The sequence below is a fragment of the Artemia sp. Qi Xiang Cuo genome, chromosome 10, assembly GCF_049724085.1.
Source record: "Artemia sp. Qi Xiang Cuo chromosome 10, ASM4972408v1, whole genome shotgun sequence".
Classification (NCBI taxonomy): domain Eukaryota; kingdom Metazoa; phylum Arthropoda; class Branchiopoda; order Anostraca; family Artemiidae; genus Artemia; species Artemia sp. Qi Xiang Cuo.
Genome location: NC_142803.1, coordinates 62,030,440 through 62,046,514, shown reverse-complemented (window position 1 = coordinate 62,046,514; position 16,075 = coordinate 62,030,440). Strand labels below are relative to the sequence as shown.

The following is a 16,075-nucleotide window of genomic DNA, read 5'->3' as shown; positions in this document are numbered from 1 at the left end:
CTAGAGGAGGTGAGACTGAGACTGAGCCAATTTAAAACATAAGACGGGAAGGGAGCGATTAAAATGATTTTTTGGGTCTTTTTAAGAAGCTGGATTTACTAAGATCGTTTTTATTGAAATTTAACAATAAAATAAAATCTAGTTGGTTTTCTTCTTTTCTTCAAAACTCCAAAGTGTCCTGTGTTTATTGATTTGCCTTTTATTTAGTATGTATTACTCATCAACTTTTGGTTTAAAACACCTATAATGGCAATTAAAAACAACAACAACAAGATCAGCAAAATTGTAGCTTGGGGTATTATACACACATCGGGGGAAGGGGGTGTCTTTCTGTTGTGCAGGTAAACTGGAAGCAGTACTTACAGTTGAATAAATAGGAATTTTTCTGAAGGTAAAGAAGCATTAATTGTTATTATTGTATACTTTTTAGGCACCTTTTAAAAGTTGGAGGGAAGATTTTTAATGAGATTAAGTAAAAAATATATTTTTCAAATTATACAGGCAAAAAATGTCCCATCCCCCCTTTAAGTACCGCTCTTAATAGCGAAATTAAGACACCCTGCCTTGTAAAGAGACTTTCCTATCAAAAGTTACGAAAAAGTTACGGTTTTATGAGTTGGACGTTAAGAAATTTTTGGATCTGGTGGCCAGGGTTGCCACCGGTGACACTTTAGTGTCACTTTTGACACTTTTTTTTAAATGGCATTTTCTGGGACACATGACTTTTCGGGACACGTTTAGGACACTTTTTAGCAAAAGTGGCATTTTTTTTTGCTAAGTGGCATTATTTTACAAAAAAAGAATTTTTTCAGACAAAAAGCCAGAAGGAAAACCGTCAATGCAGATAGCCTATATATCAATATCCTTTTTCTGTCAAGATTCATATCTTGGTTTTTATCGGCATTGACCTTGTTTGACGCATCTAAAGATATTAGCGGTTTTTTTTTATCTTTCCTTGTCCTTTTTCGGTGACAATTGTTAAGGGAATAGAATACTCTTGGTTTTCGGAATTTTGTTTTTGCTTAGAGCAGAGTGTTCAAGTCTGGTAGTTATTTTCATCAAAAGGATAGTTGGATTATATTATAAGTGTGAGGAGGATATATTGATGACAATAAAGGATCGAAGGTATTTATGACGTTTCTTCGTCTCAGTCAATGGAAAGCTATACTTAAAAAGTAACTTCGTATTCCGAGTAAGCGTTTTGATTCAGGCTACCCTATCATCAAGTCTAGTTTCGGATGCTGAAGAAAATAGAAGATCAGGTTTGTGTCCTGTATAACTGAATTCTCTACCCAACCTTAATGCTTGGATACAGGATAGCTCTCTATTCAGTAAATTTCACGCAGTTCATATTATTGTCTTACGAATAAAGTAAACATACCACTCGATACCCTTTTTTATGCTCTTTCCATATTATGCTTTTCTTATGCACATTAGGGGGAGGGGGGTAAAGTTTAAAATTACCTCTCATTTACATTAGAAATAAAATTTACCCCCTCCCCTCTATTATGCAAATATATACCTTGAATCGGTATTTATAGGGAGGGGATAAAATTCATTTCTGACAAATATGATTATTATATTTGGAAAGAGCATAAAAAAGGCATCGAGTGGCATGTTTACTTTATTCGTAAGTCAATACTAATGAATGTTAAATTTGGGTTCAGGATGAAATTATGATTCTAAATGTAGGCCTATTTCTTAGATATCTCATTAGTGACTTAGTCAGAAAATTTACCCAGAAGAAAGTTTAGACAATGAAGTTAAAGTGTACTTAGAAATTATATAGTAAGAAAACTGAACTTTATAATTACATTCTTCATTCAGTGTTGATGAAAAATAAGCTTCTACAACTTCTAAGGGAAGACTTAGTTCAAAGACAATTTTTTAGTGCATATACTACTACTACTACTAAGAACTCACGGCATCGCGAAGCTTCCTGAGACCAACACAACTACGCACGCTCTCAATCTAGTCAAAGCCTCCCTCTTTACACCTTCCCAGGAAGTTCCCATTTCTATATATATATATATATATATATATATATATATATATATATATATATATATATATATATATATATATATATATATATATATATATATATATATATATATATATATATAAAGCAAACACACATAAAGCTATATACTTTGAAACTGATCAGAAGAAAATGAATATTGTTGTGAAAGACGAGTCATGACTGTCTAATCAATTTAATTATTGTTTTCATTAACTATCATATATATATATATATATATATATATATATATATATATATATATATATATATATATATATATATATTATTTTATATATATATATATATATATATATATATATATATATATATATATATATATATATATATATGATAGTTAATGAAAACAATAATTAAATTGATTAGACAGTCGTAACTGTCTTTCACAACAATATTCATTTTTCTTCTGATCAGTTTCAAAGTATATAGCTTTATTTGTTTTTGCTTTGAGATTTAAGTTTCAGTGTTCATAAATGACTAATAATTTTTATGTAGTCCACTTACGCCGAAATTTGGATCTACAATCTAATTAATTTCTAATATTTATAACTTTTGACAGTATATAATATGTTTATAGGGAAGTTTAATGTAGCGTGATAGTTTAAAATGAAGATCTGTATAACAAAAGATCCATTATAAGGTTTCGATGATAATTAAGTATTATGTAAAGGATAGACCCAAAGGCCTTAAGTTCAGCAAGTTGTATGACTATGAAAGCCAATTGGAGGAGCGCCATAGGAGCTATCCTTTAAGCAGAGACCCTAGTGTCCATGATGAATTTTATGACACAGTATGAGCTAACGCAAATCTGAATACAGACACGGTGTTACTATTATAAAATTAGTCTATGTGTATATGATATTGAGCAAAAGGGCATGTAAGTCAGGATAAAAGGAAAAAAGAAAGAAACAAGTGAATAAAGAAACTACTTGTAAAAATTGAGGAAAAAAAAAGTGAAAACCTACCCAGTGTGTCACTGATACTACTACAAACAACTCACTGCAGCACTAAGCCACCTGAGGCCAGCACAGTTGAGCACGCTCCTCCTTCAGCCAAAAAAAAAAGCTCCACTCTTTCAATCGTACCAAGTAGGTCCAATTTCTTTTTAATCTTTCCATATGGACTCCCCCTGTCCCATTCGGGCACTAGCCGTTTATCGATTGACCCCAAATAGGTTGTCGAAAATGACAATAACTTGCCAACAACACTTTGACACTACTACAACATTAATACGTAAGATATGTCCAAGCAATCTCGGATTTTCTATCAGTATAGCTCTTCAAAGTGGGACACACTTATTTCGGTTCTTTTTCTGTTTGGCCTGCGGGCAGTCAAACGGTACCTAGAACACATAATGGTTTTAACGAGTATCTAGACCATTCCTCTGAAATTCATTTATTAAATCTTCCTGCGCCTTTCGTAGCGCCCACATTTCAGAGCCCTGTCCTATCACCGTTATTACTGCTGCTTCCAATGTTCTAATATTAGTTTTCAACCTTATCTTCCTATTCTTCCAAACTTTTTTACAACAGAATATTTTTGGGGTGGGGGGGGGTACGAAAATACTTAAAAAAACAAATCTAAAATTATGTGATATTATTTTTTTTTACGTTTGTATGAGGCGCAAACATTTGGCGGGGGCGGGATTCAACCCCCCCCCCTGGATCCGCCCGTGTAAGGACATAATCTAAGTCTCGGAGATTTTTTCCTTCCCGTTTGATTCCAGGTTCTCCCACAGCATTCGCTGTCTTTAGGGCAAGCCCATTATAATATTCCATATAAACGAGGATAGGATACAACCGTACTGAACTCCTTATTCAACACCAAACTAGCTACTAGCCTTACTTACTACCTTAACTGCAGCGATATTGTTCTCATACATAGCTCTAATTATGTTGATATATTCGCACAAGGACAGGATTTTCACAAAAGCTCTTCTATTGGCTTCTTCTCAGTTATTTATTTATGTGATAATTTGGTCAACGCATCCTCTGCCTTTCCTAAAACCATAAAGTTCCTTTCTTAAGACTTTATCTGCAACATCTTCTATTCTAATAAATATCGTCATGGTAAGTAATTTAATTCCTACAGAAACCAGGCTACTGCCTCAATAATAACCTCACTCCCTCTTATCATCTTTCTTATGAAGTGTTTTAATGAAAGTTTTCCTAAGATCCCCAGGCCCTTCCCTTTTTTCGAGAATCATATTCATTATTCAATTATTTGTCCCTAACTTAAGAACCATCATATTTTTAAAACTCACTGTCAAGACTATCAACAACTGATAACTAATTATTCTTAAATCTTTTGAGAACCGTATCTACCTCCTATTCAAAATAAATCTTCATTTAATTCCAAATTGTAAAAAACTTCCATTATTTTTTTTCTCATATCCTGAAACTTCATCAAAGTCTAACATATTCTCAAAATGTTCTGCACACATCTCTTTTTTTTTTTTAAATTTTCTTATAAATAATTTAGGCCCCGTTTATATTTTTAACTTGAACAGTTCGAGACTGAGTCCTTCCTCTCAATTTGTTAATATGCCAAAACATTATTTTACTTTTATGCCGTCTGCTCGCATCTTCCATATCCTTTGCAATTTGATCCATGACCTCCATTTCCCACCTCCTTAGTTAATACTTTCATACATTGTCAACATCCCTCACCATATTCTCGTATTATTTATCAGTCAAAAACCTCCTGTCCTCTTTTCTACCCCAGGTTTAAAGCGTTTTTGCTTATATTCCTATTTGCATTTCTAACGCTCCTTCCCAAGACACCTTCTTCCACTTTATGAGGTTTAAGGTTTGGATAAGGATAGGTTTATATTAACAGACTATTCAGGTAGCTAGAAGTAAATTTGTCTCTAGAGTCAGAATTGAAGCCTGAAACCAAATGTCACAGCAATGTGCACCTGAAATTAACAGTATCCCCACCCTCAGCATGTGCAAAGAGATAAACGGACTTTTTATACCTAGGGGTGGGATAAATTTCAGTTGACAATTACAAGCATTTTAAATTTCTATTCGGGATTCAATTCTGATTATTGAGTTAGGTTTATTTCTTATCTACCTGTATAATGTGTTATTATAAACCTTACCAAAATTTTGTTATAAAGCCCTTGTCAAGCTGTTTCCATGGTTCCAGTAACTAATCTCTATTTAAGTATATCGTGATCAGAACTTGCATAACCCTTTTTAGCCTTGATAAAAGAAGATTCAACCTCAATTTAGATGTCCACTGCGACTTTTATTAATTGTTTCTAATGAATTATTTTGTATTTTTTAATTTGATTTTGACGAAAAAATATTTTACTTTAATGTCCTGGGTTCGGTTTATTTTTGTCTGGTTTCATTCTTTAAAATACAATCCTAGCTATTTAAGTAGACCAAAGCCAGACCAATTTTTTTTCTAAATTTAGGAAATGTATATACAGATCTTTGAAACCTTATAAAGCAGGATTGAGCAAAACTGTGTAGCTGAAAACAGTTTTCTTTGCGTTCCATTTAAGCACAACATTTATTTTACAAGTTTTTATAACACAAATATTTTTAAGGGTCATCAAAGGTCAGAACAGAACCCTCTAAAGGGAAAAGGAGTGGAGGTAGGTACTTCAAAACACCTTCCCATTACATACTTGAGTCTGTAGATCTATCCCTGAAATTTTCATTTTCCTAACCTAACCCTTTTCCAAGAAAGCAAAAAGTAGCTAAACTACAATTTTACTGAAACACTATTTCGCAAGCTTTAACTTTTGTAATACTGAGACTTTTAAAGTTCATCAAATATCAGTACCCTCTGCAAAGAGAAGGAGTGGAGTTAGGTACTTCAATATATCTTCCCAGGACATACGTTGGTCTGTAGACGAAATCCATCCGTTCATTTCCCTGAGCTAACCAATTTCCAACATAGCTAATAATAGTCTGTTTAGATTTTTACCCTAAATTACGCACAGTAAGGTATTTCTACTTGTACTTGTATCTCAACGTATTTACTGACTATTAGAATCTAAGTCAAGATACAAACATTGTCATTGCATTTGAGAGCATGATGAGGAGATATCTAATGTGAAGGTAAATCCTTGGCTACACACGAAGTTTTAGATTCCGTTTTTGAATTGACATTATCAAACAGTTCGTGGTAACAAACTGTATGTAAGGAGCAACCCGGCTCAATAGTAAGCAAAACTCTAAAAATGGAAAAGAAGAAAAATAAGAAAAAAAGATTTCATTAGCCACTGTCGCTGTCCCTAAAAATTAATTATTTGCAGATACAAATCCTGCCATGGACATTCAGAAGTTCTTCTCAAAAGTGGGCATTCAATCTTCTGTCCCATATTTTGCTGCTAAGAGCGAAAAAACTGACTTGGAGCAAAGTGAATTTGAGGAGAGAGACTCGGAAGCCGAAGGAAAAGAATGGAACCTTGAGCGAAGGCGGGAACAACAGAAAGAACTGATTGAACCAAACTGTGAATTTAGTTCTTGTGGCTCGGTCCTCAGAGATATTGAGATGGATGAAAGTGCAGCTGAACCTTCATACACCAATGATAGTAATAAGCCTAGTTCTAAATACAGAAAGAGTGTAAAAAAGCTTCGAAAATATAGTGATAAATGGTTGTTCAACCCGAAACTGAGAGAGTGGATTAAGCCTAGTTCAAAAAGTTACAAACCATATTGTAAGTATTGTGATAAAATACTTGCAGGAAGTGTATCAAACTTGGAAAAGCATGCTTTTACCAAAATTCACCTGACAAGAATGCAATCACTAAAAAATCAAGTAACAGTAGTAGACGGGGAAGCTGGTGAATTGAGGCTTATTGGAGAAGCAAAGGAGAAGGCTATAATTGCAAGACAGGCAATTAGACTTGAAATTCTAATGACTGCTTGGATAGTATCAAACAATAAGGAAATTTCAACCATGGATTCTATGCCTGGTCTTATGAAAAAGTTTTTACCAGACTTCTCTATTGTAAAACATATTGCAAGTGGAAGAACAAAAACCACTTGCATTCTAAAAAACGTAATTGCTCCATATGCTATTGACCGACTTAGTCTTAAACTTCTTGCCTGCAATTTTTCATTAATTGTTGATGAAAGTACAGATAAAACAGGCACAAAGTTTCTAGTTATGATAGCTCGTCATTATGACATGAGTACTTCTGAAGTAAGAGAGGACTTTCTTGCTCTCCCAGTCGTTACTGATGCTTCTGCTGCTGGCTTGAAGAAACTCACTTATGAAGTATTCAGAGGTAGAAACATTCCTTTGAAGAATCTTGTGGGATTTGCGTCAGGTAATGCAAGCGTTATGCTTGGCAAGAATACTGGACTTGCTGCTCAAATCAAGAAAGACGTTTCATGGCTCTCAGTCTTTGGTTGTATATTTCACAGCTTTGCATTATGCTCTTCTGCAGCCTGTGAAAAGCTTCCAGCAGAAATTGTGAAGTTAAGCGACGACATCTATACCTATGTCTCCAACAGTGCTAAGCGGCTAAGAGAGTTTAAGGAATTTCAAGAATTTTGCAATGTTGCAGAGCATGCTTTACTTTACCCCTCTACCACTAGATGGCTCACTTTTGAGACAGTAGCTGATCGCTTGTTGGAGCACAGGGGGGCTTTGATTTTGTTTTTCACTATTCCTGCACAGGAAGGAAGAAATCTGCAAGCCGCCAAATTGTATGGAGCTTTGAAAGACCCCTCTGTAAAACTGTATTATTTCTTTTTGGCCTACGTTCTTCCAACAGTCAACAGGGTTAACTTAGAATTTCAAATCACTGAAGTTAAAGTCTACCGACTACTCAAATGTGTTGTGGAAACATTAAAAGAAATTACGCAGAACTTTATCAATGATAAAGGATTCACTCTTGCTGAAGGATCACTATTTGCAATTAATTTCACAAACCCTAGGAACTTTAAGAACTTGGAAAAAGAAATTTACTTTGGAGCTCAGTTAGAAATGTTTGTTTTGGACAGCATTAAAAAAGGGACATTAGATGACCGGTGACTCACTTCCATTAAAAAGAACTGACTCACATTCTACATAGCTTTATGCAGTGAAATTAAAACTCGTATTGACAGTGAAGATCCACTTTTAAAATGTTAGACTGGTTGTCTCCCAAAACAGCAATGTCAGGCCAGGTTCCCTCCATCATAGCTTTATTCCGGCATTTCCAACCTTGCTTTGAAGAGAGTATCAACGTAGAATTGCTGAACAGGCAATGGAGACGTCTTCCCCTTTTAAAAGATGAGCTTGATTTTGCTAAAGGTTCAGTCCAGAAATTTTGGAATTGTCTTTCATCTATCGAAGATGGAACTGGAGATCCAGCTTTCACTGCCTTGCCAAAGTTTATGTGGGTAATGATGAGCTTGCCAAATACCTCTGCAGAGCGGCAATTTTCAACCCTAAAAATGGTCAAAACCCCGTTTAGGCATCGACTTCTCCCTGACACGATCTCTGACATCATGCACGTCAAGAGGAAGGTGCCGGATGCTGAACAATGGAATGTCCCCGACAAGCTCATTACCCGTGCAAAGAAATGGAAGAAGTCTGATTCAAGTGCTTTATTTGGTAACTATTCAGGTTGTGATGAGATTAGATGATTAGATGATATAGCTGTCTTATTAGACAGATCTTATGAAACAGATTAGATGACATAGCTGTCTTGCTGTTTTTCCACTATTTTTTGCCAAATGAATTATTTGAAAGAGTTAGTGTCTGAACCACAATTAGTTGTGTTTATCATAGGGTCATCTATAGCTACAATCTATGCTCGTGGCATTCTCTTCAGCATTTTTGGAGAAAAGAAAAGTTTCAAGTACCTGAATGCACTGTAATAATCCAGATGTCCATTTTATGAAAAAAAAACTGGATGAAAAACTCTCAATGTTGATTAGTATTGCTGTCCCTTTTTTCTGCTTTCTCAAAAGAAAAAAGCTGAAGGTTTTTCCTCTTTTTTTCCTTCCTTTTTCAAGCTATGAACAAAGACTGCTCAAAAAAAAGAAAAGAAAGTACTCTGCGGGATGAATTCCCATTTTATACAGTAAGCAACATTTTTTTTTTAGTGGGTTTTTAGGAGGGGGCTGGAAAGTTGACAGGAGTGGAAGTGCTGCGCAAAGCCGAGAATCAGTACAAATTATGTAAAATCAATGTTTCTTTTTTATAGTTGATAGATGGCATTAGATCCGACATTTCATGTTGGAGAATTTAAAGAAGCGGGAAACCACGCAGGGGTGATTCCAAGCGGATTTGTCAATATTTTCAATTTGAAAAGTTTGATGATATGAGTGCGAGCGACGTGAAGCGTCGCGAGCGGCAAATTTTTTGAAAGTGACACTTTTTATACAAAATTGACACTATTCTGCCACCCAAAGTGGCCCCAAAAGACCTGCTGAGTGGCAACCCTGCTGGTGGCAACCTTTCTTTTAAAGGCTTTCAAAGGTAGGCTATTGAAGATATGTAAACTCTTGATTTTAAAGGTAAGTTTGTTTCTTAACTATCTGAATACTCTGTTAATCAAGATACTTACCATTTACCAGTGAAATTACAGTTTAGGGGGTAGGCTAAAGGTTTTTGCTAATGTTCAACTTAATTATGTGGATAAGTTGGATATCTCTGGGTCTGCCCAGATTAACTGGTTTTGCAACATAACAGTCAGTAGAATGAACAACATAAAAAAAAAAAAATTAATTAGGATTGTATATGGTTTCATGAAGGGAGAGGGTACTTTGCCTGGGACATCCAACATATGGCTAATATGGGAATAAAGTTCATTTGTGATGCAAATGGATGTTTTTTTTAGATTGAGGATGCAATTCTAGGTATATATTTGCACGTTAGAGGGGTGGGTGTATATATTCTGTGAATATAGGCCTATAGGTCCTAAGAAATTTGTGAATTTCTTAGAAAAACTGGAGTTACAACTAAAGTGAATATACCACTTGATGCCCTTTTTATGCTCTTTAAAAATATAATAATCATTTTTGTCCAAAATGAATTTTAGCCCTCACCCCTATATATACCAATTCAGGGTATATATTTGCACATTTGGGGGGTGAGAGTAATTTTATTTCTGATGTAAATGAGAGGTAAGTTTAAACTTTGATATTCAGTTTAGTTTATTAATTCTAGCTAAAGTTGTTCAAGACAAGTAGGCCTATAGTTTCACTACAAACAAGAATTTGAATAGCCTACTGCCCCCTTCCTTAACTGTAAATAAAAACCACAAGCCTACTGCATCACTGGCGCTTCACTGAAAACAAATTATATTACAAATATTGGTCAATATATACGAAATCATATTATTGAGTTTCAAATAAAGTGAATACACCATTTGATGCCTTTTTTTATGCTGACTACAAATATAATAAGGGTTTCTATTGGAAATGAATTTCAGCTCCCCCCATATCTGCTACACCTAGCCGAACCCTGAATTGGTATATATAGGAGGGGGGCTGAAATTCATTTCCGATAGAAATCCGTATTATATTTGTAATCAGCATAAAAAAAGGCATTGAATGGTGTAGGCCCTATTCACTTTAGTCCTAACTCAAAAATATGATTTGGTAGATATTTACCCAAATATTTCCTTTTCCAGTTCTTTCAGCATTGAAAATAATAACAAAATTAGAATGAAATAAATTATTGAACTGATGGATCTTTCAACAACTAATATCATTATAGTCTATATCAAATATTCAATTTAATGTTGTTTATACTTTCCAAGACTGTTCAAGATGCATATCTTGATTATAGTTTTGAACAGTTTTATAGTTATAATTTACATAACTATATAATAATAGCATAGCGTAACTATAATTATAACTATAATCACATATAGTTATAGTTTTCTTAAGAAGTAATTATTGAATTATTGAGATCATAAAATAGGCATCAAGTGATGTCTACTTTCATCCACAGCTAGATTAATTGAACAAGAAATAATAACACACGCGTTTACTCCTTCTCTCTTTACAGTGCATTGACCTCAAATGACCTTTGATAAACTTTGTCTTATAGTTGTGAAACCTTGCAGAATAAATGTTCTGCTCAAATAAGGTTCAAATAAAGTGTTTCAGGTTTCATAGCTCTGCTCAGTTGAAATTTATTAGGTTTTAAAGGCCTGTAAATCCATTTCTTAAACTTAGGAAACAACCCCAATATTGCTTAAAGTTAATTGCTTAAAGCATGTTCAAAAACTAATATTAATGAAAAAGAAATTGAAAACTTGATATTAAGGTAGACCTAAACCATTTTTTGTCTAAATATAGTGACTGTCATGTATGCAATCTTCTAAGCCTTAGAAATAAGGAAAGGAAGACATAAAAGCTGGGCAATATCTTCCCAAGGGATATCTTAGGCTCTGAATTCATCCCTGAAAGTTTTATTTGCCTAACTTTCCTACTTGCCAAGATAGTAAAAGTCCCTAGAATAGAATATGCCAAGAATTTTGATTCACAATAATGCAACTTAATTTTTTGCTTGATGGAAACAGTGTGATAGCAGAAGAGTAGTAGGTCTATTATTCTGCACTCTTGTCAAATATTATGGTTGCTACAATGACAGTTACACTCAAGCTTTCCCTCTTCCTAGTACAGTCAGACACATAATCCTTGTTTAGGAATGGTACAAACAATTATTATATGAAATTTTTCTAGTGTTTATTATTATTATTATTTATTGAAAACTGACATACAAAAAGATAATGACAGAGCAATACAAAAAAAGAGAAAAAACAGCACTATACAACTATGGCAATGTAATTAGTGTAGACAAAGTTGGTTCCAAGCATGTTTTGAATTCTTTTGGTTGTGTTTCTATAAGTTTGACAACAGTAATAGTAAGATCTACTATGTGAAGACTGTTGATGAACTTTGAACTACATTTCCAAATTGAATATCTCAATAGGTATTTTTCAAAATGGAACAAAGTGGCATGGCTTTTCAATTTATCAGTGTTTGTTAGAATCCTCCCAAAGGGTGCAATGTACAGATTAAAGGGGATACTTATCTTAGAATATACTGTGCAGGAATTTTGGGTCACTTCTAAAGTGCTTTATATGATTGCTCATCCACAATATTTTCAAGCCAGGAGATCTGATTCAACATTGTTCATCTTAGTATTTTTCTATGTTTTAGATGTTTACATACCTCAATTTAAAGAAACAGCTAAACATTTTGAAGATTAGTAATTTTTTTTTATGAAAAATCCTAGAATAAATATAAAATGTTGGATAGCTTTTCAAATGCATAAAATGTGCTAAGTAGGACTGGCCTATAAGTAGTAGGTTTTGAATTTTAGTTTTTTAGGTATTAATTCAGCCAATAAGAAGCTGCAGAGCATGCCAAAGCAAATATAGCTCATTTAGAATTCTCTTAGAAAGCAACTATTTGGAATACTCCATCACAGCTCCATCCATCACAACTATTTGGAATACTCCAAGCAGGCCTTTCTTATTGGACAAAAATGCCACACATTGGTATGACTAGCTGACAAAACAAACAGAAAAGGCTCAAGTATGTATTTTGCTAAAAAAAAGAAAATGTATTAAAGACTATGATCAGTATAAAAACTTATACAATTAGTTTCTGTAAGGTTAAAAAAGAACCAAAAAAAAATATATTAATTTCAGATTGTAAATTCACTGATCAACAGCAAAACTAAGCCATTCCAGTATTCTTGACATTTTACCTAAGACTTTTGGTGGTGCCAGCTTCATTTCTACTTCTATGTTCAAGACACTAGTTGACACATCAGTTAGCAGAATGTCTCAAATTCCTGTCCTTTTAGAAAGTGTACCACAAGTTTTTAAGTTGCTTATTCTTTGGCAAGGGCATAATAGAGAACAATCCCTTTTTTGATATTCAGCCCAACCAGAATGTAGTTGTCAACCTTGATGTTCTCAGTGTCAAGTTGGATGTTGCTGGTAAGGGGCTTGTTTCAAATGTAGATACTGTAGTCTGGAGAGTTTTTGCATGCAGTCTCACCTAAATTGGAATCATCATTTCATTTGCAACTCTTTTTACAATAAGCAACCTTTTTTTCTTCTCTTCCTTTCTTCCTTTCCAGGACTTGGGCTTTTTGGTATATAAGGGTCAGTTGCCCTAGATGCCACAGCTGGGGGATTTCCCACTTAAATCAAATATTTCACTTTGATTTTGTTTGTTTTGCTTATGTTTGAGCCAGGAGTGGGGTTCTATACTAAATTTTTCACTGGGCACCACCAACTCTAGAAACAGTTCTGGTGGACATGATGGTGAGTGCTTCTAATTTATTCATATTTTGTATCCTATTAATTTTTGGTGATGAAACTTTTTCTAAGGAGTTTGTATCAGCAATCTGTTTGAACAAATCATCTTCTGACCATTGAACCTCATTTGCAGATGGAACATGTTCTGCTTCAGTATCAGCATGTATGTTAAAGAAGAAGTCTAAATGTCCTGCAGGACTTGCTCTAGGAATAAACACTACACTGGTGGGTTTTTCACTTCACTAGACTTTGTTAGCAGTCTGTCATAGACATACAGCAAGAGGAACTCATAATCCTTGAACAAATTTCTGTTTCTGGCATATATTTGGTCTACCATAAATCCACTGATAATATATTCAGGAATGAAGGCCTTCAAGTATGCTTTTCTTAGCAGTTCAGTAATTTTATACATTGACAGTGTTTGATGTATGTGGTCAGTCTTAAAACTTGGCCCTTCCCTTTTGTAGCAGGCCTTGGATGGCTTCATGACAGTCTTCTCTGTAAGCTGCAATTTGTGAGTAGTTTGGTGAGGGACAGATATAAATACAGTGACATTATATTTAGCCAGATTAAGCACCTTGGTGACATATTAGCTGATGGTGTTGTCTTTTACCAGATATACATGTGACTGTTTTTGAGATTTTGACATGATTGATAAAATGCTAAGTATGGTACATAAAAAAAAGAGAGGCTGTCACCCAGCCTGAAGCATTTTTTTTTAGTCAGTCATGATTCTTCTCAGTGGAGCTCATTTGAGTAAAATTTTTAGACACTGTTTCAACACAGTGTCATGGAGGGTATGTTCCTAATGGCATTAATACCAGCAAAAAAAATTGTCAATTGGCTGCTTTATACAGATGTCGCTTTCTCAACTGGCTTATGGTCTGGCAAGGCAATGATTTTTACTAGGTGTGTTGACACTGGTCAGACCCAACTTGTCTACCCTCCATGTTTTTTTGGGTCTCAAATTTACTAGAACCTACTCCAGGTTGTCAAAGAAAGTATCTACAATATGATGGTTAAAAGTAGTTGCCTGTCCTAGGTTTGTACCTTTTAATGTTCTTACTGGTAGTTTTATGCCTAGCCATTAAACCTCAGTTAAAATTCTTACTTTTAATGTCTCCCACCATTTCTACTAGCTCTGTATTTCCACTTTTCTGGTACTTTTATGCCCTTATTAACATCATTGTTGAATTTGAGGTCATGCACTTCCTGCAGAATACAGCTGAATGCATATCAGCTTTTGAGCTAAGTTTCTATTCCCTTCTTGTTTTTCAGTGATTAGCCTACTTGTCTTTTATTATAAATGGGTGCAAGGGAACCCTGGTTGTGACTGTGTTAAAGAATATTTAGCTGTTCAACTTTTTTTAAGGTAGATTTATATTTTTTCTTTGACTGACTTCTGGTTGACTAAGGCAGAAAAAATGAATTTTTTTTTTACTTTTATCCCAGCCTCCTTTCTTTCTTTCCTCTCTGCTTACTTCAGATCATTTTGTTGTTTGTGAAATTTGCCTTGAAACAAAATTGACTTTCAGTTCACCGATCAGAATTAATCAAGTTATATAATGCCAGAATTAATCAAATTTTGGCTTCTAGGTTTACTTGCAAACTAAAAATAAGCTTCTTACTCAATTCTTATAAGCAGGGCTGAAGTTCAGATGCCTTGACTCAGCATGCCAAGTGGCCATGGAGATTATAGGCAAACATAGGAATTTGTAATATTATGGGACAAGAAAATGCTAACAGCAGACCAGTGAAGATGGTGTATCTCAGAAGATTCCAAAAGATAGGTATATAATAAGATTATGCAACATGAGTTAATACCCTTAAAAGTATTTGCCGCTGAGTGAGAAGGCTTGGAGGCTAATGTTCATAGTCATGTTCAATCAGCCCACATACTTCAACCAAAGTGGATGTCAACCCTAAATTACAGAGGAGTAGTCCCTGGATCATACCTTGCTTTTATCATTATTACTCTCATTGGACTTGATTGTATCTCTCCAGCACTGTTCTAGGCAGAAGGTCTTCCATTGAGGTACATTCCTAATAGCCAACCAATTCAACTCAATGGAGATGAATTCAACCAATGCAACAATAGAACTAAACATCCTCCTAATTTGGTTGACAACATGCTTTCTATTCTGCCCCAGATGGATGGCCCAAAAACACAATCTTGATCTTCAACAAGTTTTCATCTTCTGCTGCATCCCTAAGTCTAAAAAGTACTATCATACTAAATAATTTACTTTGTACAAGAACCAGGCTAATGACTATACAACCACAATTACTCATCACCTTTCTTGTTTCCAAAAATTACAAGACACTTCTCTTTTATCTAAAATCATGTTCATAGTTTTCAGTAATTTGTCTCTAACTTTACAGCCACCATGTTTTAAAATCTGGTACCACACTATCAGCATCTGATATTGTTTTTTAAATCATTTAGCATGGTCTCTAATTCTTCTTTGCAAAATATATCTTTCTTCACTTCTAAAGTGCAACAAACTTTTTCATTCTTTTCTATATATTTCCTGTAACTTTATCTCAGTTTATCACATGCGCAAAGAGTTGCGCAGAACTCTCTTTGACTCTTTCCTTATCAGTAACCGTGACCCTGTTCTAATATTTAACAAGGACACTTCCTCACAAAATAAGTCTTCCTTCACTTCCAAAATGCCAAAAAAATCATTACTTTCTATATCATTTCTTATAACTTTGTGACAGTTCACATTGTATCCTTTCATTTCAATCTCCAAGACCTAGCGGGCATTATACTTTGAACCTTTCAT

At 34.4% G+C, this 16,075-nt stretch overlaps 1 protein-coding gene across 1 annotated transcript in view; it reads left to right on the top strand.

Annotated features, from left to right (window-relative positions):
* The first annotated feature begins 9,277 nt into the window (after positions 1-9,277).
* Positions 9,278-16,075, top strand: part of LOC148948003 (uncharacterized) — an 88,677-nt gene continuing 81,879 nt past the window's right edge. The window contains exons 1-2 of the mRNA XM_089095642.1: positions 9,278-9,516; positions 12,346-12,552. The gene's annotated coding sequence lies outside the window, so the exon portion shown is untranslated. The remainder of the gene's footprint in view (positions 9,517-12,345; positions 12,553-16,075) is intronic.